The 22,569-nt window shown below is 47.2% G+C and overlaps 1 protein-coding gene across 1 annotated transcript in view; it reads left to right on the top strand.

Moving 5' to 3' along the window:
* Window positions 1–22,569, top strand: part of LOC144799679 (coxsackievirus and adenovirus receptor homolog) — a 316,427-nt gene that overhangs the window by 199,448 nt on the left and 94,410 nt on the right. The gene's annotated exons all lie outside the window — the stretch shown is intronic.

The following is a 22,569-nucleotide window of genomic DNA, read 5'->3' as shown; positions in this document are numbered from 1 at the left end:
GTATTCGACATTACAGTGGAAAGCCAACATTTCAAGGTGGAGAGGCCCCATGATAAAAACAAACCAGAACCAGGGCGCAGATCAAAGGGTTCCGGCAGCCAGCAATAGAACAAGGACCAGTCTCGGGAGTCCAGAACCCTCAACAGTAACACGATGAGCTGCAGGATACAAGAGTCCCTCCTCGCAGTACAGGAAAATTGAGTCTCCCTTGCAGCACCACAGCAAGGCCTCCCCAAGGCAGATCGGGTCAGCAGTCCACTGCGTTCCACGAGTCCTCGAGCAGCATCAGGTCCCGACATGGAGCCCACGCCCCTGCATTCAACACTCACAGCATCCTGGGGAGCCGGGGCCGCATGCTTGCACTCTTGGCCATGCGCGGCGATAGCACTCTTCATGGCGACCAAGGGGGACGAAACAGCGCCATCACAAAGACAAGGAGCAGTCATGGGGAGCGGTCCATCAAAGACGGCGGCGGAGCGCTCAACTCCCACAGGGGCACCGGGGGCCAAGGCCTCTCGCAGAGATCGCAGGGCATACAGGACATCGCCAATCGTGGGCTCACGTGCATCCGACCGGACCCCTGCATACTCCATCGACACAAGTCTGCCGCCCCGATGAAATCCGTGCTTACGGGTATCAGTCGCCATCTTGCGGGTTCAGCTCCGCCACCTCTCTCTACGATGCCCGGGGTGGGTTCTCACGTAGGGACACCGCCGGAGGTCACCGGGCCCCGCTAATGGCAATCTTGGTGCAGAAAGGGGCGCCACCAAGCTCGGGGGCCCACCACTCGCCCACCCACGGGCGCCTCCCGCCGATTCCGGGCTGAAGGCTTCAAGATGGCCGGACAAGGCACCAAAGGGGGGTCTTCGTGCACGGACCTCCCGCATCCACGGCGCCCCGCGCCCCAACAAGGGGGCCACCGGCTGCAGGGCCGAGCCGGGGCAGGATCTACCGGTCTATTCGCACAATGGCCCTCAGCCGTCTCCTCCCTCGCACCAGGGGCCGTCGCCGTCACCGCAGCACCGGCCGACCCACACAGGCGAGTCCCCGGTCTCCACTCCTCGTGGGCCCCGGAGCGAGCAGGAAACCAGACGCGGATCTACAGCGCGCAGGAGCCTCCGGGTCAGATGGTAAGTACAGGCATTGCTTCTCCTTCTTATTTCTTCCCGGGTGTGTCGTCTCGGGGCAGGATATTCGACAGGATTTGTGTGTTAGGCAGGAAGGTTGACGGAGCCGAGCTACAGAGCGGCCATCACGGTCGCGAGCCTGGCTCCTCCCCCACGCCTAACCTTCTTAACTGGGGAGACATGGGCTCCCCGAAACAGACACATGGTCAAGATTAGCATCGTCTCGAGCCTTTTGACCTCGTCCACGATGCCACTGGCTCTCGGCATCCCCAGAGGCGATCCGGCAGCGGGTGACTTCTGGGTGTCAGTCTGCAGGGGTCTGTTGTAAGCAGAGACCTAAGGAACTGCCTGCACCTGCCATTCCCCAACATCTACAGTGTCCCCTTGAAGAGTGACTTCTTCAGAATGGCCCGTCCTTTGGACAGTGGGATGTTCCTTGTAGACACTGACCTTGTTTGGCCCTGTTGGCCGTCCCCTGCTTGGAACATTACCCCCCTTCTTCTCCCCTCAATGTCATTATTCCTTGGATGCGCTCCTGTTGGGGAGACTTGGTTGGATACTCCCAGCCTTGGGAGGTTGGCCATTGTTTGCGGACACCCTGTCATTCTAACTACCTTACACATGCTTCTATCCACCCTACTGTATTGCGGACACTCTGGGTGGAAGTCGGGTCCCGCTGTTACTTTTGACGGACTTGCCACATGGGGCATCTTATCAGGTCGATGATTAATAATCTCTTTAAACTCCTCTTGCTACACGTTAGGGTACTTAACTCTCCTAATAAGAGACGCCGTATCTGGTGGTATCTTCTCCTCCAGGTCCCTGATATTATATTCCTCTAGGAGACCCACCTTCTACCCACTGACACACGCCTCATGTCCCATCCTGAGTATCCAACACAACACGGGGCCTGTTCTTCTACTAAAACTGCTGGAGTGGCCTTGCTACTTAAGGCTGGACTGGTGGGGAATGCTCCTAAGGTGACGAGGGATGCGGAAAGGAGGTTTCTTAAAATGCAAATACAGTGGGGCACGCGACCCCTGACTGCGATCACACCTAAGTGACCTGCTAAAACAGTCTAAAGAAGCGAATATTCTTGGGGGTGATTTTAAACTGATGTGGGATCCTGAATGGGATCGTAGTGCACACATATATCAGAGCACTGGCGCCATGTCTGCAGCTCTTAAAAACGCCATTACTGACTTAGGGCTATTTGATGCCTGGAGATATCTGCACCGTGATTCCAAAGACTTCTCATTCTTCTCCCACGCACACCGCTCATACTCATGAATTGATTCTTATATTCTCTCCCTTCCCCTGGCCCAATCATTAGCCACTGCAAAAGTAGCCAACATTTCACTATCTGACCATGCCCATATCTCGATATCACTTCAACCTCTCAATCCCCAGCATACTTCTCAACCCAGTTGGAGACTACCTCCTCAGGCCCTCCGGGATCGAATTGATCTAGCAGATATCGGGAAAGTGATTGAGGCCTTTTTCACACAAACAATACCTTTGATACTTCGGAAGCTGTCAGATGGGATGCTTTTAAGGCAACCATCCAGGAAGTCATATCCTCCATTGCGATAGCCAGATCTCAGGAAGCTTGCCTTGTAGAATTGACCCTCACTGACAGCATCAAATCCCTAGAACGCAAGGACCATCAAAAACCCTCCCTTCACAATAAACAGCAGATAGCTGCGCTGCGAGGCAGCTCCGCCTACACCTCACTAATAAAGCAGAGCTCCTCTTGCTGGCTCTCAAACAAAAGTTTTACACGGGGAAAAGGTTGGGTCATGCCTAGCCCCGCCCTTACGGGCCCAAACTACGCAAGCTCACATCTCCAAACTTTTACGAACAGATGGTACTTGGGCCATATCGGAGCTTGACAAGAGCTTAACTCCTTCAAATTTCAACAGATTTTTATGCACACAAGCCCTGTCCCCCAGAGAAAATTATGGCTTTTATTGATTCCTGTCCCTGGGAACCTATCAGCCCTCGCCACATGAAGCTCTTAGACAAACCAATTACATAAGAGGAAATAGCAAAAGCCCTGAAACACCTACCAACAGGGAAAACTCCCAGCCCTGACAGTCTTCCTGTTGTCTTTTACCACACTTTCTACCCACAGCTTCAAGATCATCTTCTTCAGCTCTTTCATAACTTCACGGATGTCACTGGGCTTACTCCAACTATTGGGGAGCACCGTTGTTTGTTTTATGTCCCCTCACACACCAACAGGCCCCTTGGTGTCATGCTTCATCATCGGGGTCCTCGTACCCCTCTACGGGGTACGGCGCTGCTGCAACCTGCGAGTACGCGAGGGCACTTAAAAAGACTATGTGTGGTGTGGATGAGGTATTTTTCGGTGTTTTTTAAGTGAGTGTGTCTTGGGGTTTTAGTGAGTGAAGTTTAAAAAGTACCTGGCTCGTGGGGTGACAAAAAAAGTTTTTAATGGGCCCCCGGGCTGTTGCTATTAAAATTAAGTGTGGGAGGTTTTTTACGCAGAACAATGTGCGTCACCTCCTTTCTGTGTGCGTCGACATGTTTCGGTGTAAAAACACCTTCTTCAGGACGGGGTACACAAATCCCCACCTTATTCAAGTTTCTCTAACTTTTTTTAATTTAAAAAAGTGAGATATATAGTGCAGGTAAAACAGTGTACCTAACAAAACGCCGCTTAGTAGTCGACCTGTTAAGAAAAAGAAGACAAAAAAATCTTTTGTGGTAGTCCGCTTTTCTTTTCAACAACCGTGGTTAAAGTGACCAGTGGTTTACAGGTGACCAAAATTGCGTTATAGGAACATACTATAGGTGTAATTCGTGCCTATAGTGAAAAATTATTTAAAAATGGGACAGACGCGACTCACTTACACATAACATAAAACACACACATTCTAGATTTAGCGTTCAGCGTTTGTTAAAAGGAATGGTGACACCATTTGTAGTCATAGGTATTTCTCATATGGTTTAGTGCCCCTGTAAGGAAAAAAGAGACACTTTATGACCCTGTGTCTATGTAACATACTGTTTTGAAGGGATAACGATGCCCCATGAGCCAAATATCCAAACGTCAGGGTCCCTTCTATTGCTTTGCAGCTGGATAGAAACACTTAGGTCAGAGGACTGATTTTACTTACATTAGCGTCGTGCATACAGTGTTGCCCAGTGTAGCATATACTCACAAAAACGGCGACGTAATGTCTCCCGGCCGACCCCTTCGTGGCTCCGGGGATTATGCCGCCGTGAGTATGAGTCTCGGGTATTTATACCTTTTCCGGTCTTTTAATTGATTGTTAGGGTGTATAATTGGCGTTTACGCCCTGCCCTTCTATGGACTTGTTCCCGGTTCTGCTCGTGGCTCGATGTAGTAGTGTCTCGCTTCACCCCTGAGACCGCATACCCATACATGAAGGATGACTACATCCCACGTAACATAAGCAGTGACATTGACTGCGATGGTTCTGATACAGGTTCCTCAGGTTCAAGTACAAGCGGCAACTCTATGTACAATGGTACACCAAGGCGACAAGGCCAACGATTTCCGAGACAAAGGGGATGGAGAGGGTACCAACCACAACCGTACTACTCCCAGTACGGGGGTCCGGGTCCTTTTCCACAATACAACTTTGGCCCACCACCGACAGGCCCAATGTACCCACAATGGGGGAATGAATTCGACCCTGGATTTTACCAAAACCAGCCTTTTTTAGCATCACGCCCCGGACCACACCGAGGCTGAAACAGAAAAGGAAACACAGTTATGTGGCAGGACCGGATAGAAGCAGATCCACGAATGAACACGAGGAGCATGACGGGGGCCCTACCCAGCAACCCATCAACCAGCCGGAAGGGGACCTAGTGATAAACATCTCCCCTTGGCAACTAACCCCCACACAAAGAGAGGTTCTGAACAAAGGATTGGGCTTTGTTCCCACTAACAAATTGAATCTATTCAAATTGCACACTGAAAGTTACAGATCTATTTCAGTGGAAAAGAGCAAGCTACGGCAACAGACACAGGCTTGAGACCCAAGTCAACTTTCATACCACCGGATACAACCTTACCCATCGAGGTATTGGCCTTTGAAAATGCAGCGATGGGCGAACTGAAGGACATGGACACATTGAATCGCCAAGTCTTTCACAATACAAGCCGCCTGGAACAGGAGGCAATCCGTGAGTTGGCTAACAATCAAGACATAACCATAAAGCCCGCCGACAAAGGGGGAGCAATAGTGGTACAGACAACAGAAGCCTATAAGACAGAGTGCCTAAGGTTACTATCAGATCAACGCAACTACACTATCCTACCCCAGGACCCAACTGAATCCATCCGGATCACTATTGGAGGGATGATAGAGGAAGCCCTGGCGCATAACTGGCTCTCAAAAAAAGAGGCTGAATTTCTGGTACAGAAGACACCGAGAACACCCTACTTCTATTGTATTCCTAAGATCCACAAAAGCCTAGAAAATCCGCCCGGGAGACCAATTGTCTCGGGTATAGGCTCAATTCTTGAACCTCTTTCGAAATTCTCAGATGCTTTCTTATGCCCCTTGGTAGAAGGGACTGATACTTACCTCAAGGACACCAAATCAATACTGCAACTTTTACAAGACCTGAGTTTTGACCCAAACAATCAACTACTGCTGAGTTTGGACGTGGAAAGCTTGTACACAAGCCTCCCTCATGATGAGACCATAGCTATCATTGAGGAGGTTCTGTACAGTGCAAACTGGAAGTACCAGACCCCACGTGGAGTAGTAATGGAATGCATTATTCTGGCACTCACAAAAAACTTTTTTGAATTTGATGGGACTCTCTACCTCCAAAGTCACGGCACCAGCATGGGCAGCATATTTGCGCCGAGCCTGGCGGGACTATATGTACACCACATGGAAAGTACAAAGATCTTACATACCACTAACCCGTATAAACAACACATCCTCACCTGGAAAAGGTATATTGACGATGTGTTTGTGATTTGGCAGGGAGACCACCAAACGGTGAGACGGTTCATGGAATGGCTGAACTTACAGAATCGTTTCCTGAAATTTACCCACTCTGTTTCTAACGAGACACTAGTGTTTCTTGACCTTAACATTTTTCATGAGGACGGCAAGTTACAGACTACTACACACTTCAAGCCAACCGCAAGGAACTTCCTCCATAGATACGATAGCATTCACCCCCGCCATCTACGGACAAATTTACCGTATGGACAGTTCCTGCGACTCAGGCGGAACTGCACCCAGGTTAAGGACTACAAAGCGCAAGCCCATGACTTGAAAAATAAACTGCGGAAAAGACAATATCCAGATAGGATTATCAACACCGCCATGAAGAGGGCCAAAAACAATAACAGGGAAGCCTTGTTAGAAAACAAAACCCCTATAGCACAGGGAACCAGCAGACTCATCTGTGTGACAACTTACAGCTCACATTCCAACGAAGTGTCAAAGTTGCTGAACAAACACTGGCACATCCTGACGAGCAATACTCTGAAAATTGAGAAACCAATGTTTGCCCATAAACGAGGGAAAAACCTCAGAGACATGCTTGTTCACACACGACTGAAACCACAACAACAACAACAACTCTCACAGCATGGCCTGGGGGGCTACTACCCATGTGGAAACTGTGCAAGCTGCCACCTCACACAAAAAAGCAAACAACTGACCTTCACTAACGGAACGCAGTGGGAACAACGGAAACTGACGAATTGTAATAGCAGAAATGTTATTTACATGATTACCTGCCCATGTAAACTGGAATACATAGGCATGACCACGAGACAAGTGAAGGTGCGAATTGGTGAACACAAGAGCAACATACGTTGCAAAAAGATCACCAGGAAGATGGCTACCCACTTTCTGGATCTTCAACATTGTGTCAATGACATAAACTGGACAGTAGTGGAGCAGCTGCCGTCAGAACAAGGACTCTTTGAGAAAGAACAAAGATGGATATTTCGTCTGGGGACAAGTATCCAAGGCCTGAATGAAAACATCCCCTGGGGACAACTAATATAGGAATTATCCGCTCCTCAAATTATTGAAACGTAACCTATGCTGACCTCGTAAATGAACGAATGTGTTAAAACCTATCCTGAAAACATCATCCAACTGCAAAACAATCAGGCACCTTCTAATCAAACTTCTGAACATCTGAGACACATGGGCAAAAGGGCATCAACTGCACTAGCCCAAAAACACAAGCACCAGTGGCCATTTAATGCATGTATTGCAAAACCATTAGAGTCTCATCCTGAACATAAACGGATCTGTGTACATGTTTATGGAAACCAGTGAGTCTATATTATCTCCCCTCTTTTGTAAATAAATATTCAACACTAGTACATTCCACCTTTCTAGTCTCATCCTGAACAGACACGGGTCAAACTAATGTTTGAGATGACCTTACAGTGTGTATAATCGTTTGGGACACTTCCTTCTCCCATTACACTCAATGCGAGGAGATCAGCTCATATTTTACACTTGCGCATGCACGGGACGAGCTACACGCATGCGCGGTAGCGAGACACTACTACATCGAGACGCGAGCAGAACCGGGAACAAGCCCTTAGAAGGGCAGGGCGGAAACGCCAATTATACACCCTAACAATCAATTTAAAGACCGGAAAAGGTATAAATACCCGAGACTCATACTCACAGCGGCATAATCACCGGAGCCACGAAGGGGTCGGTCGGGAGACATTACCTCGCCGTTTTTGTGAGTATATGCTACACTGGGCAACGCTGTCTGCACGACGCTAATGTAAGTAAAATCAGTCCTCTGACCTAAGTGTTTCTATCCAGGTGCAAAGCAATAGAAGGGAACCTGACGTTTGGATATTTGGCTCATGGGGCATCGTTATCCCTTCAAAACAGTATGTTACATAGACACAGGGTCATAAAGTGTCTCTTTTTTCCTTACAGGGGCACTAAACCATATGAGAAATACCTATGACTACAAATGGTGTTACAATTCATTTTAAAAAACGCTGAACGCTAAATCTAGAATGTGTGTGTTTTATGTTATGTGTAAGTGAGTCGCGTCTGTCCCATTTTTTAATAATTTTTCACTATAGGCACGAATTACACCTATAGTATGTTCCTATACCGCAATTTTGGTTACCTGTAAACCACTGGTCACTTTAACCACGGTTGTTGAAAAGAAAAGCGGACTACCACAAAAGATTTTTTTGTCTTCTTTTTCTTAACAGGTCGACTACTAAGCGGCGTTTTGTTAGGTACACTGTTTTACCTGCACTATATATCTCACTTTTTTAAATTCAAAAAAGTTAGAGAAACGTGAGTAAGGTGGGGATTTGTGTACCCTGTGCAGAAGAAAGTGTTTTTACACCGAAACATGTTGACGCACACAGAAAGGAGGTGACGCACATTGTTCTGCGTAAAAAACCTCCCACACTTAATTTTAATAGCACCAGCCCGGGGGCCCATTAAAAACTTTTTTTGTCACCCCACGAGCCAGGTACTTTTTAAACTTCACTCACTAAAACCCCACAACACACTCACTTAAAAAACACCTAAAAATACCTCATCCACACCACACATAGTCTTTTTAAGTGCTCCCGCATACTCGCAGGTTGCAGCACGCCGTACCCCGTAGAGGGGTACGAGGACCCCGATGATGAAGCATGACACCAAGGGGCCTGTTGGTGTGTGAGGGGACATAAAACAAACAAGTGGGCTCCCCACTCGTGGAGGACACACCTAGCACCCAAAGGATTGGATTCCTTTTGTTTATTTGTATGAGTTAAGGGAGAACGAATCCTTTCTTGATCTAGTCTCTCTCTCCCCCTTTTGTTATTGATAGCTTACTCCATGTCAGAAGCTGAGATAGTGCTTGTCCCGAAGCCATTCCCTATGTACTTTGTACCGTCCCATCGCCTTCCTCAATACAGACGCGAAGATATTATACAAAGATCCTTGCTAATCACTTGGAACCCTACCTTCCAGGTTTCATTGACCCGGACCAGGTTGGATTTATTCACCATCGCCAGGGGGCAGACAACATTCACCGCATAGCCCATCTTACGAGAAAAATAAACACTATAGAGATATAGCGACCTGTCTGGTGTCAGTAGACGCTGAGAAAGCCCCATCATGATTTCTAGGCTGATGGCCCCATACATGCAGCCAACCACACCCATTCGCATTAATGGCCGACTCACCTCCCCCATCCCCATATATCGTGGCATCAGGCAAAGATGCCCGTTATCTCCACTCCTATTTGCCCTAGTGATGGAACCTCTGGCGATTGCAATCCGCCGTTCGCCCGTCATCTCGGGCATCCTCCTGGGAGGATACGAACACAAGATTTCTCTGTGTGAGGATAACCTCCTGCTATCCCTAACTACTCCGTCCTCTTTCTCTCAGCACTAGCTGCACTCCTGCGGTCCTTTGAGAGCACTTCAGGTTTCAAGATCAACTTAACCAATTTTCTTGCCCTGAATCTCACCCTACCGACATAGGAGATACGAGAACTACAAAACCTGATCCCCCTAAAATGGTCTGAGAAGACAATATGATAATTAGGTCGGGACCTGACCCCTTTGCTTTCTTCCTGGACTCAGGCCAACTGGCCTAGCTATAGATACGCCGTACGGGAAGAGATCCGCATATGGCGTAACCTCCCCCTCTCCTGGTTAGGACACATCAAGATTGTCAAAATGTCACTCCTCCCAAAGATATTATACTTATTTCAACCCTCCCTCCTTCAATTCCACATAGTGATATTCTGTCTCTCCAACGAGATTCAACCAATTTTATCTGGGGCAAGTCTCGCCCACGCTTTTCCAATAAGGTCCTGATGCTGCCCCAAGACATGGGGGGATTAGCATGCCCTAACCTTCTTGAGTACTATTTGGCCTGCCATCTTCGATACATCTCAGAATGGGTGGTCCGGGAGAGTGAAAAGCACTTGTTCCATATGGACCGTCGGTAGCATGTAGACCTCTGTGGGACCAACTTGGCTTCCTCGTGGGGCTCTTCCCCATAGTGCTACATAGCCGCTCCCTCAAGAACGGTCTTAGACATATGGGACAAATTGGCGATATCTCAGGGCCTGACCTAGTTCCCTTCCACTAACACCCCCTTAGCACATAACCCCATCTTTCCTCCTGCTTTGTAACCTCATGCCTTTAGTGCCTGGACAGATGGCGAGTGCCGTATTATACAGGATGTATTCCAGGGTGACAAATTCATCACTTTGATCAGTGCAAAAATCATTCCACCTTCGTGACGGGGCACAGGTGCAATATTATCAACGTCGCCACTGGTTACTCTCCCCCACGTACACACAAGTAGCAACCAGGCAGCTCCCTGCCTTTGAAACCTTCTTTCACACTTTGAGGGCTTGAGGGGACTGATCTCTCACACTGATAAAGTTTTGCAACACGCCCAATGACTTCAACCCCACACGTACCAAAGACAATGGAATATAGATCTTGGCGAAGAGATCCCCCCCCCCCCAGAGAGCTGGAATCGTCTGTGGTGAGATATCCCAAATTTCTACCAAAGCATCCCACCGCGTGAGTCGGCCTACAAGTATATGATGCGATGGTACATTACTCCTGCCCTTATCCAGCAGATGATACCAGGCTTTCCCCCAACCTGTTGTAGATGTCAGGGAGATAGAGGCGACCTCATACACATCTGGTGGTCCTGTCCCAGTTTGAAGCTAATTTGGAAAGAAATCCTTAGTCATATCAAGGACACAGTGGGATTCCCTAATCGTAACTCTCCGATAGTGATCCTGCTAGGTATCAGAACTTCAACATTGGCAGTTATGATTCACTCTGGTTGGCGATTAATATCACACATGCTAACGAGCAGCACTGCTGTCCATAGCTCTATACTAGAAGAAACCTAACCACCCACCTATTGCCACATGGTTTCTCCTCTTATGGCACATTCTGGCCCAGGAACTACTTACTGCCCGCATTAATCATACAGACTCTAAATTCACTCGCACCTGGCAGCCATTAATTCAACATTTCTCCCAGATAGAACATTGCTGCCTGGTCCCTCCTCGTCTGAGAGCTTTACAGCTCTTTAATGACCCTCTCCTACCCTATTATAGAGGTCTACAGCCGGCTTCCCCTACTCTATTGGATCCGTGAGGGGATGTCTTTCTCCCCCCGAGAGGCTCTGATCATCTTCCCCAATGACAACCTGAACTCATCCTCCCCTTCCTGGACCCCTTCATTTGGGTTCCTTCTATCCCCTTAAACTCTGGTAACAATTACGTAGTGGTGAATACATGTACAAAGTACTGAATAGACATACATAAACCTCATTAATTTTGTCTCTCCACTAGAGGTGGGCCAAAAAGACTTCCACAGATTGGTGCTTTATTGTATAGGTGCTTTCCTTTCAACAACAGTGTCTACTTGTAACCCTTGCCAAGGAAACAGCGCATTACCTCCTCCCTTTTCATTTATTGGCTTCCATAGCCCACTTTGGTTTATATTGTAATGTCTGTTCCATACAAGGCTTCATCCGTGTATTATGTTATTAGGAATGTATCTTGCTTTCTATCTTTTTTAAATTTTCCTTGTTCAAAGTATATTCAATAAACAGATTTGAAAATAAGTAATCTCCCCATTCTATCCTATGGGACAGATAGCCTTTCAGTAGTGAAAAACTAAATTGGCAGTATTTCACTATCAGAACAAGCCACTCACATCAGGGCACGTCCTACCTATCACATACAAGGCACCTTGCACTTAGGGGTAACTTGGGCCTACCTTAAGGGTGTCTTACATGTAAGAAAAGGGAAGGTTAGGGTCTGGCAAGTGGGTGCACTTGCCAGGTCGGTATGGCAGTACCAACTGTGCACAGACACTGCAGTGGCAGATCTGAATGACATGTACAGGCTGCTTATGGTGGCACAATCAGTGCTGCAGGCCCACTTGCAGTATTTGATTTACAGGCCCTGGGCACACACTGTGCCCTTTACTAGGGACTTACCAATAAATCAAATATGCCAATCATGGAATCACCAATCCATAAATACAATTTACAGGGAGAGCATGTGCACTTTAGCACTGCTCAACGGTGGTAAAGTGCCCAGAGTCATAAAACCAACAAAAGCAGGTCAGAAAAAATATGGGAGGAAGGCAAAAAGTTCTGGGATGACCCTGCAAAAAGGGTCAAGTCCAACAATAACTAAACAACCAAATATATATGCCATATTTGAATCAGTCACACACTTTTTTATTTTCCAGAGACAAGGAGTCATAGAGACTTTTTTAGGAATCGTTTTTCTCTGTGTAGAGGAAATGTAGGGTTTGAATATGAGTTTGGTGGATGAGATACTCTGTCACAAACATGATGGATATCCTGTCCTGAAAATAATGCACTTGTTATATGGTGGATGGGATGTCTGTCACATTTGTGAATGGGTATCCTGTCCGTGGAACTCTAAATAAGGACCATAGTTACATATCTAGCTGTGTTTACGTGGAAGAGGTGTGGCGCCGCGGCCAGGGCGACTGACGCTGGAATCTTGGGGACCACGGGTTCGATCCCCGGCTACGGCGGCAGGTCAGCCCAGCACCATGTGACTCTGGGCAATAGCTCGCTTAATCTTCCCGACGGCCCCCCAGCGCCTAGAGACCCTTACGGGTGATTGTGCGCTTTACAAATGTGGACTTTACTTTATGTAAATCAACACCATTCTGGTCCCAAAACATGTCTGCTCTAATGACATTTGACTATGCTAGATCACCTTCAAATATTATTTATTGTCTCTTTCATTCTGACCTTCCTGCTGGCATGATAGTCAGCATCTATGGTGAAAAGGGCTTCATTTCCCAATAATGTTGCTTAAAACAGGGATTCAAGGCATTATCATGTGAGAAAGGGTTCACTACTTTACAGGTCCACATTGCTGTAAACATTGGGGATCTAGATCCAGATCAGGACTGCAGTCCCTGGAATCCTCCCCATGATTAGCAGGTGAAAAGTCCATGGACATCAACTCACCTTAAAGCTAGCAGTAGCAAAAGTAACATCACAAGAATGTTACCCAAGATGACATCACATGAAGTGACATAATATAATTTTTAACCCAGCCAACATCGCATAGAGTGAAAGTATGTGATTCTATGTCAGGACTGGATGCGAGGATTATGCATGCCTTTCTTCATTTTTTATTAACTAGCAGCTTCAAAGAATATTATTAATAAAAAAACAAAATGTTCACTAAACTTCCCATGAACCACTGGAAATAGGTATCCATAACAACTCCTGTCCAATCACAACTGTCCCTTTTGTCTATTTATATATATATGTATGACATCCCTTCCTGTTCCTTTTATTCACTGAGGAAGTTATTTGTTCATGCCCTCCTATTTAAATTTCTGATCATTGCCTACGGGAGAAAAGGTCAATATTATCCACATCTTTACACAAATTTCATGAAGCAAATTCCAATACCTTATGCAAGTACCTCAACCTAGTACATCATCTAAACAGAAGCCAAAGCTTTACAGAGAAAGCTTAAAACATTTTTACAACATGAATGAAATTGTTCGGCAATTTTAAGTAAAATTAGATCAAAGTTTCTTGGGAGGGAAGAAGATATCCCTTCATGATGTCCCAAGGTGGAATAATCCTTTCCTCCATGTCCTTAATAGAATTGAAACTTTCCTTCCTGACACCTAGGAAAGTTTTCATTCTATGTCAGGACCGTAGTTGAGGATTATGCATCTTTAAAGCTTACTCAGCACCAGAGCTGTGTCATCTGAAATAGGTTTGAAATAAAACTTCTTAAAAGTAAATTCGGATGACCAGTCTGCAGCATTTTAATAGCTTCCAATCTACCACCAACCGGGACAGCCTTAGACGCCATGACCCCTCTCGTAGAATGCGCCCCAAATCGCTGGACATCAATCCCTGCCTCCGACATCATCCATCTTACCCACCTGGAGATGGACAAAGAGAATACTGCATTGAAAGGTTTCTTCAAAACAATAAGGAGTTGTCTATTCTCTGCGGATCTAATCTCAGCCGTCATATCTTCGTATGCCATAATGCATGGAACCACACGCAATTTTTGTTTATCACTAAAAGCGGGATAAGATACTGACCTGCTATTCATCTTAGGCCTCCTGGAAAAATTAAAGATAACACCCTTTGGTGAGAAAACTCTCACCAAGATATTCAATCCCCCAACATCGATCAAACATAACGAAATAGCCAATTTCGCTGAGAGTTCCTTGCAAACTCATGAGACATTGTAGAACCAAATTCACATCCCACAAACTAGAGTACCTGGGCTCCAGGTGTCTTGGGAGCCTAATACCCTTCACCAATTACATATCCAAGGGTGCTCTCCCAATGGACTGTCATTAATGGGTTTGTGACCAGCAGAAATGGCTGATCTGAAAGAATTCACTGAACTGCAGTCAAGACCTGACAGTGCCAGTTCTGCCAAGAAGTTTAGGATGTCTGTTATCTCTGTCCTCAAGGGATCTAAACGTCACTCCACACACCAATGAACAAATCTCCGATATGACAATCTGTACCTGTTGATAGTACTCACTGCCTACATCTGTTGGATGAATCTTTCAGCATCTTCTGAAAATCTGTTGTTTTCCCAGTGTTACTGGAAATCCTCCACAACATGAGTTTGATTTGTCCCTGCAAAACTAAGGGATGCTGGCAGTCTTGAGGGCCCCAAAATATGTGATGGGAAAAATGGCAACTCTTTCGAAAGGGCCCACGAGAGTTCCATCAGTCCAGGAAACCATGCCAGTGACTTTTTATTAATGATATTCTTTAATGCTGCTGGTTAATGAAAAGTGAAGAAATATATGTAAAAATCTCACCTCTGCGCCCTTATTAAATTGACACTTTCCTTTCCGACCGCTAGGAACATTTTCATCTCTGAATTACAGAAAATGACATTACTTAAGTTAAAACAAGTGACCCGCCGATGTCAATTTTTGCTGACAGTTTGAGGTCAGTTTTTTGACAATTGTTTTTTATTCAGCTTACGGTGATTCTGTTTTATTGCATTTTCGTTTTTGTGTGCTTTTAGATGCCGTAGTTTTTCATGGTCATACAAAGCGGACTTGACTTGATAGTTTTTAATTGTATCGGTGAAGAAATAGCAGATTAAATAGTGGACAAACAGTGGACTGGGTGATTATTTAGGCACTCACCTTCTGACTTGGAGCGGGATATTTGTTGCCTTTATTTCTTTGTGGCTCTGCTTCCCAGTCTACTACTCGCTTCTGCGAAGAGAGTAAAGAGCAGAGTGTTAAGGAGAAAATAAAATGTGAAGAAATTGCGCTACCCTAGACATTGGGCCCCCAGGGGCACTTGGCAAAGCCAATGTCCCCCTGGGGCATTTCGCGCGAGGGACGACCTCACGCGACCTGATTGGGTGGTGGGAGGGACTAGGTCCAAAGGAAGGGAGGGGAGGGAGGGCTGACGTCACTCTGAGCGAGTGAGAGGAACGGTGGTGTCGCTCTTGAGGCGCCCTGTTTACTTTCTGTCAGAGCTGTCAATTGCGGTAAAAAAAAGTATATTTTGACGTGATTTTCAGTCAAAAAGCGGAAGGATGTCGACTGATGTTATTGCCTTGGAGGCAGTTCGCGCTTTGGTAGCGGTGGGTAGGAGTGACTTACTGAGACCGGGCGCTGTGGTAGATACTTCAGCACCTGTGAAGCGGCCAAGACGTTTGGCGGCTGAAGGTGTGTCAAGGGCGGTGGCGGCTTGTCAACAGATGCATCGTGATCCACATGAGGCGGACGGCGGCGGTAGGATGCCTGCGGCACGAGCCAGGAGAGCGCGCTCGACGAGCAGAGGGAGCCGGGGTAAGCAACTGCACCCCCCGCGCTCGTCTTCGGCCCCCAGTAATTTCCAGGGGTGCGTAATCTGAGTGTGGCAGCGCCCAGACGTAGGGCTGGTAGGCGCGGAGGCTGCGCTGGTGGAGGCTTCGACACGCGTGTGTCTCAGGTACAGCTGCGCGAAGATGAGGCGGTCGCTGCTTTTGAGGTGATGTGCGCTTCCACGTCGCTGGAGCTGGGAGAGCCTGGGTCACAACCTAGAATGAATGATGCTGCGCAGTCAATTGGGATGGCAGCAGGGCACAAGGTGACCGGTGGGAGAATCGACATAGCGCCTGAGGTGGCGGATGACAGGCGGAGTCCTATGTTAGTGGACTACTCAAGCGATAGCCAGCCTGAGGAGGAGGAATGCTCGGGTGTTGAGGAAGGTGATGATGGCGAAAGAAGAATGCCAGAAGTCAATGAGCAACCCCAGCAGGTGGCTTTCATGGACTGCCAGACTATTCTTGTTCCGCGGCCTAGAGGCCCACCGAGACAATTTGTTGAAGATGAGTTTAATGTGGGTTTAATGTGTGATTTTCCTCCACAGGATGAACGCCGGCTGGGGAGTTTGAGGTGGCAGCCTCGAGCCAGGCAGTGTGGTGGGGGGAGGGGGAACGGGGTGGGTGGCAGGGGTGAGGGCGGGCAGGCCCAACAAGACACTGCAGTGTTTCCCAGCGACAGGCAGCCGCCTGGGCGACCTGAGGTGATTCATAGTTCAGGGTATGCGGTTCCTCAGGGTCAATGGGTGTGGGTGGAACACACAGAATTGACAGTGCCTGATGGGGTGGGTGCTTCGTCTTCTCAGGTGGCGGGTAAGTATGGTGCGGGTCCTCGCTCGAGCGGCGAGTACCTCTCTGAGGCGGTTAGTCTGGTGCCGGATGACCAGTTCGGATATGCTCAGGCGGCCCTGCGGAGCGCGGTGTTTAGGGGGGGGGCCATTTTGAGAGGCAGATCCGGTGCGGGTCTGCTACCGGCGGCAGGGCGCTTTACACGGAGGCCTGAGCTGGATGAGCAAAGTGGTTTTATCAGCTTGGCGTCTGGCATTAGGCCAGGTATGAGCTGTACAATGTTGGAACATGATACGCAATTTATGGATGAGGATGGTGAATATGATAAGGAGAATTATTATGAGACAAGAGGTGGTCTGTCTCATGGTGGGGGAGTTGGGGCTGGGAGGTGTGGGAGGAATTTAACTTCTGCCAGTGTGTTACAGAGTTCTGGAGCGGTTCTCTCATCGGCACACGGGATTCAGAGTCATCATCGGCGTGATGGTCTGGAGGATTTTCGGCAACGGGCTGCGCAGTTACCAGCAGGTAAGACAGACTGGTGGGCTGCTTGGACACGGCCGTTAGCTGGTGGTTCAGGTGGGGCGCCTGCGGAGGGTGGTCCAGTGAGGGGGGAGGTGGTGGAGGGTCTGGGGTCAAAACAAAGTGAAGGTGTGAAGGTGGGGCATGGGGGGACGACGGGGAATGCCAGCCCAGGTTCATCGGTTTCTAGTTCAGAACAGAGTGAGATGCCTAAATTGAGTGGTTCGAAACTGCCTTACATGGGGGTGTCCATGCCATTGGGCATACATTTGTCAAACAGAACTAGGCAGCGGATTTGGGACCATGAGTACGTGGATGTGTTCAGGCTCCTTCATAGGGAGCTGCAGGCAAAGGAAGGTTCTAAAGAGGAGGAGGTCGAATTGTCCCGCCGTCCCAAAGTCCCGAAAACGATAGAGAACTGGACAGCGGCCTTTCTGATCTATGCCAGTGTCTATTGTGAACGCTACCCAGAGAGAGCAGTTTCGCTTTTCAAGTATGTAGATGTCATTAGAAGGGCTCACTTGCAAGCAGGGGGTTATGCGTGGCTGAACTACAATGAAGAGTTTCGGGCGAGAATGAGTTTATTCCACGATAAGCCATGGGGTGAGGTTGATCAAGAGCTGTGGTTACAATGGCTGTCAGGTCACTCTTCTACCAACACGATCCATACAGCAAGTGGGTTGCCGATTCCTTACCGGCCCTTTTCTCAGCGTCCCGCCACACAGGGGGCGGGTGGCGTTGGACGGGGACAGTTGCCCACAACTGGAGCATGTTGGAGCTTTAACCGAGGTTCCTGTGTGCGCCAGTACTGTAAATTTAAGCATGAATGCTCTCAATGCGGGGGCAGGCATGCTGTCTTTCAGTGCTTTCCCAACCAATACCCGGGATAACATGTTAGGGGGCAGAGGGGGGGGGAGAGGATCTGTACCACCTCTTATGCCAAAGGGCACCTACTCCAATTAAATTACAGGCCATGTTGAGCGCATTGGAGGTGTATCCTGATGTGGGAGGAGTGGCTAAGTTGTTTTGGGGGTTTCGACTAGGCTTTCGGATTGGTTACCAAGGACCCAGGGTTTCACGCTGGGCTGATAACTTGAAGTCAGCAAAGGAGATGGCGTCAGTGGTAAGGGTGAAATTGCAAAAGGAAGTGGATTTAGGCAGAGTAGTTGGCCCCTTTTGAGTTTTGCCCCTTGCCAAACCTCATTGTATCGCCCCTTGGTGTCATCCCAAAGAAGGCAAAGGGTGAGTTTCGGCTGATACATCACCTATCTTGGCCGGAAGGGCAGTCAGTCAATGACTTTATTTCTACTTCTGATTCAGCAGTGACTTATGCGTCAGTGGACGACGCTTTGGAATTGGTGCGCAAGGCGGGGATGGGAGCTGAGCTGGCTAAATGTGACATACAGGCCGCTTTTCGCCTGTTACCTATTCACCCGGCGGATTTTGGTTTGCTGGGTATGTATTTTGAAGGAGAATTTTATGTGGATCGGGTGTTACCCATGGGCTGTGCTATCTCTTGTTCACTTTTCGAAACTTTTAGTACGTTTGTGGAGTGGTGTGTGGTCCAGCGTTCAGATCATGTGGCTGTATGTCATTACCTGGATGATTTTTTGTTTGTGGGCAAAGCAGGGACGGAGCAATGTGCTAAAGTTTTGGCCTGCTTTCAGGACATGGCGGAGGAATTTGGTGTCCCCTTGGCGGAGGACAAAACGGAAGGTCCAACGAACAGTTTGACATTTCTAGGCATAGAAATAGACACAAAAGAGATGGTGGCCCGTTTGCCCAGGCAGAAAGTGCAGGAGATCAGGTCTTTTTTACAAGAAATTTTGGGAGCTAAGCGTGTGCAGCTGAGACAAGTCCAGAGGCTTTTGGGCTATTTGAATTTTGCTTGTCGAGTTGTCAGGGCAGGCAGGACGTTTTGCAGGCGGCTGGGATTTGCGCTGGCTGGGGCGAGTTTGCCGCACCATCACATACGGATGACAGCAAAAATTAAGGAGGATTTGTACATTTGGTTGCGATTTTTGGATGAGTTCAATGGAGTGTCCATCAATTTCGTATCGGAAGACACTGTCTGGCCAGTGCAGATCTTCTCTGATGCGGCCGGGGCTTTAGGCTTCGGTTTATTTTGGGATGGACGGTGGTGCGCGGAGCAGTGGCCTGCACAATGGTTACATCAAGGTCGCAGCATTGCTTTTTTAGAATTTTTTCCCTTGTTGGTGGCGCTGCAGATTTGGGGTGAAGAGTTCAGAGACCGATGTGTGTTGTTTCATATCGACAACATGGCGGTGGTTTATCTGGTGAATGGGCAGCGGGCAAAGGATCTGAAAGTATTGCAGTTGTTGCGGGCTTACATGTTGCGGGTGCTGCAGCTGAATATTGTATTTAAAGCTCAACACATCCCTGGTGTCAACAATTCAATTGCCGACGCTTTGTCTCGTTGTCAGTGGCAGAGGTTTCGGGATTTGGCACCGGGAGCAGACCATTGCAAGACACCGATTCCGCCGAACATATGGGACCTGGGGAACTGAGAATGGCTGAGTTTGTCGAGCAATCCTTGTCAGAATCTACACGACGCAGCTATCAGCTGGCATGGTCTGGTTTTTTGGGTTATACGGCTCAACATGGCAGGGAGGGTACAGCGGTGAGAGATGAAAAGTTTATGTTGGGCTTTGTGCTGAGTTTAATAGACAAAGGTTTGTCTCCGTCCACCATTTTGGGCAAGTTAGCTGGCATTTCTTTTTATAGCCAACTGGAGTTGGGGTGTGAGGTTCAGAAAGGTTTTCGTTTACAGAAAATGCTGAAGGGTTTTGGGAGGTCCTTTGGTCAAGCATCAAGGTTGAGGGACCCTATTACTTTTGACTTATTACATAAATTGTTGGGTGTGTTGCCTTCATGCTGTTATGATGAATGGGAATGGTACAGGTTCAGGTTAAGTATGATATGGTTGTTTTTCGGTGCATTTAGGATATCAGAATTACTGGGATTACGAAATCTGGGTGGGATCCGTTCGTCTGATATTGTTCTTCTGGATAATGATGTATTGCAGATCAAATTGAGAAGGTCAAAGACGGATCAGGCAGGTAAAGGGTCATTGGTGCGACTTGGCAGGAGCGGGGTGATGGGTTGCTGTCCAGTGGGGGAATGGGAGGCATTTGTGGGTTCAAAGGTCTTTCGGGATGGTGATATATTCTGCCATGAAAATAAAATGCATTTAACTTGTTTTCAATTCTTAGCAGTTTTGCGGAAAGCGTTAACGTTAGCAGGGGAAAATCCACATTGTTTTGGGACACATTCATTCAGAATAGGTGCGGCTACCGAAGCTGCGAGGTTGGGTTGGGGGGCAGAGGAGTTACAGCGCATTGGCCGATGGAAATCCAATTGTTGTTTTAAATATGTTAGGTTGTAGTGTAGCTCCTATTTTCCCAATAGGCTCTGCGCATTGGAATAGTACCTACAGCAGTAAAGGCCTAGGCCAGATGTTAACTAGGTCTACTACTGTCGATACTAGACTTAATTTTTGGGTTTGCCAGCTAAGCTCAGAGTTCGCTAGAAACTTTCTCGAATGTTCAAGGAAGGATTAACTTCCCTGATTTAGACAAGAAGGGATTTAGTTTCTGACAACCATAGAACATGACAACTTTGCTCTCCCCTAATCAAGAGTCAATCTCAAGAGTCGTGTGAGCACAAGGCAATTATTTTACTCAGTCAGTACGTGCATTCTTAGTCTCATCAGAATGTAGAGAAAAGGAAGAGACGGGCGTGTTCAATAAAAAGGTGTTATTTATTGATCAGTCTCTTTTCTCATACATGAGAAATGGATCGATATTATTGCAATACTTATAGTTAAGTAAAGTGCATACATTAAAAGCAATAGTATAAAATAATACTGTAAAAACATTGATATGGTTTCTGAGCCATATGATGTTTGAAATGATTAAAATATATTTACATACACATATACATTTGACTAAACGTACTCAACTGGTGTTTCTAAATACGCCTACCCCGTGTACCTGACCTAAGTCTAATGCGTGGGCGGGAATAGAAAGTTACAGTTTAAGTTAAGTTTGTTTTTGCCAAGTGAATAACTAAGGAATTCTCTGTGAGGGGTTATTCAGTTCTGTACCTGGAAGTTAGGATGAATGAGGAATGGTATCTCTTTCTCTGCTCTCGATATTCCAGGCTGCCTGCGAGGGCTGCCCGAAAGCGCCGGTGCTGGGTCTCTCGGCTTGAGATAGCAGCGCGTCTCTCAGCGCGTCAGGAAGGCGGGGCTGCTGCCAGCGGGGTCTGCTTCTGCTCTCGGCTTCGGCAAGTATGGCTGCTCCGTCTTGTCACCACGCGTGTGTTTGCATAGGGCAAGGTCGGCAATATTTATACCTTAAAGGTGCCGAGATTGACGTAAGGATGGACATAGATACGTCAATAAAGATGTCATACGACTTGCTCGTTAGCACATTCTTTACTAAAGTTCTCTGTGAAATCAAAACAATGGCCGCACAGATTTTCCAGGTTGTCATAGGTTTGATTTGTTATGAGAACGTCGTATGCCTTATCAGGGGCTGGAGGAATGTCGCTTGTCTAATTAGATCTCAAGCGTTATGACCTAATCAGATAACACGTTCCTGTGCCGGAGTGTGACTGCGTCAGATAACGGTATCTGCATCATGGGGGTTTTCTTGCCTCATGGGCTGACTGTTAGTTAACTTGATAGTTAGTTTAACCAGAATAGGGTCAGGAATAGGGGGACTGATTCAGAACCTATAGAAATACACGACACCCACTCCACGCTAACTATGGTCATATCTACTAATCTATGCATAGTATAACATAGTACAACATACTATAGAGTATAGTGTACACCTTACCACCCCAAAATACATAAATGCATTTCGAAATTTTCAAATATACTGAAAAATTGCAGTCATATATATTGTATGCACTTAAGCTATGGTTTAAATGCAAAAGTAAACACGCATTTGTATGCATTATTGCTTATTGGTATATGAGAAATACACATGAAATGGCTCTTAATATGGCTATACAGAAAGGAAGTTCGAGACCATTTCATCACATAATAAAATATTTGTGAACCTACCAGCGGGCAGCTAAAGTCTATAAAGTATCTAAAAATAGAAATTTTAGTTCTCTAGGAATAGTTTCGTACTTTAAGCAGAAGATCAGTGTCCCGGGAAAAAATATGTAGAAAAATATTTTAAGGGGCATGCTGAAAAAATTGCTGTCCGTGAACTGGAGTGAAATT

Source organism: Lissotriton helveticus, chromosome 12, assembly GCF_964261635.1.
Source record: "Lissotriton helveticus chromosome 12, aLisHel1.1, whole genome shotgun sequence".
NCBI classification, from domain to species: domain Eukaryota; kingdom Metazoa; phylum Chordata; class Amphibia; order Caudata; family Salamandridae; genus Lissotriton; species Lissotriton helveticus.
Note: the sequence above shows the minus strand (reverse complement) of the source record. Positions and strands in the feature narration are given on the sequence as shown.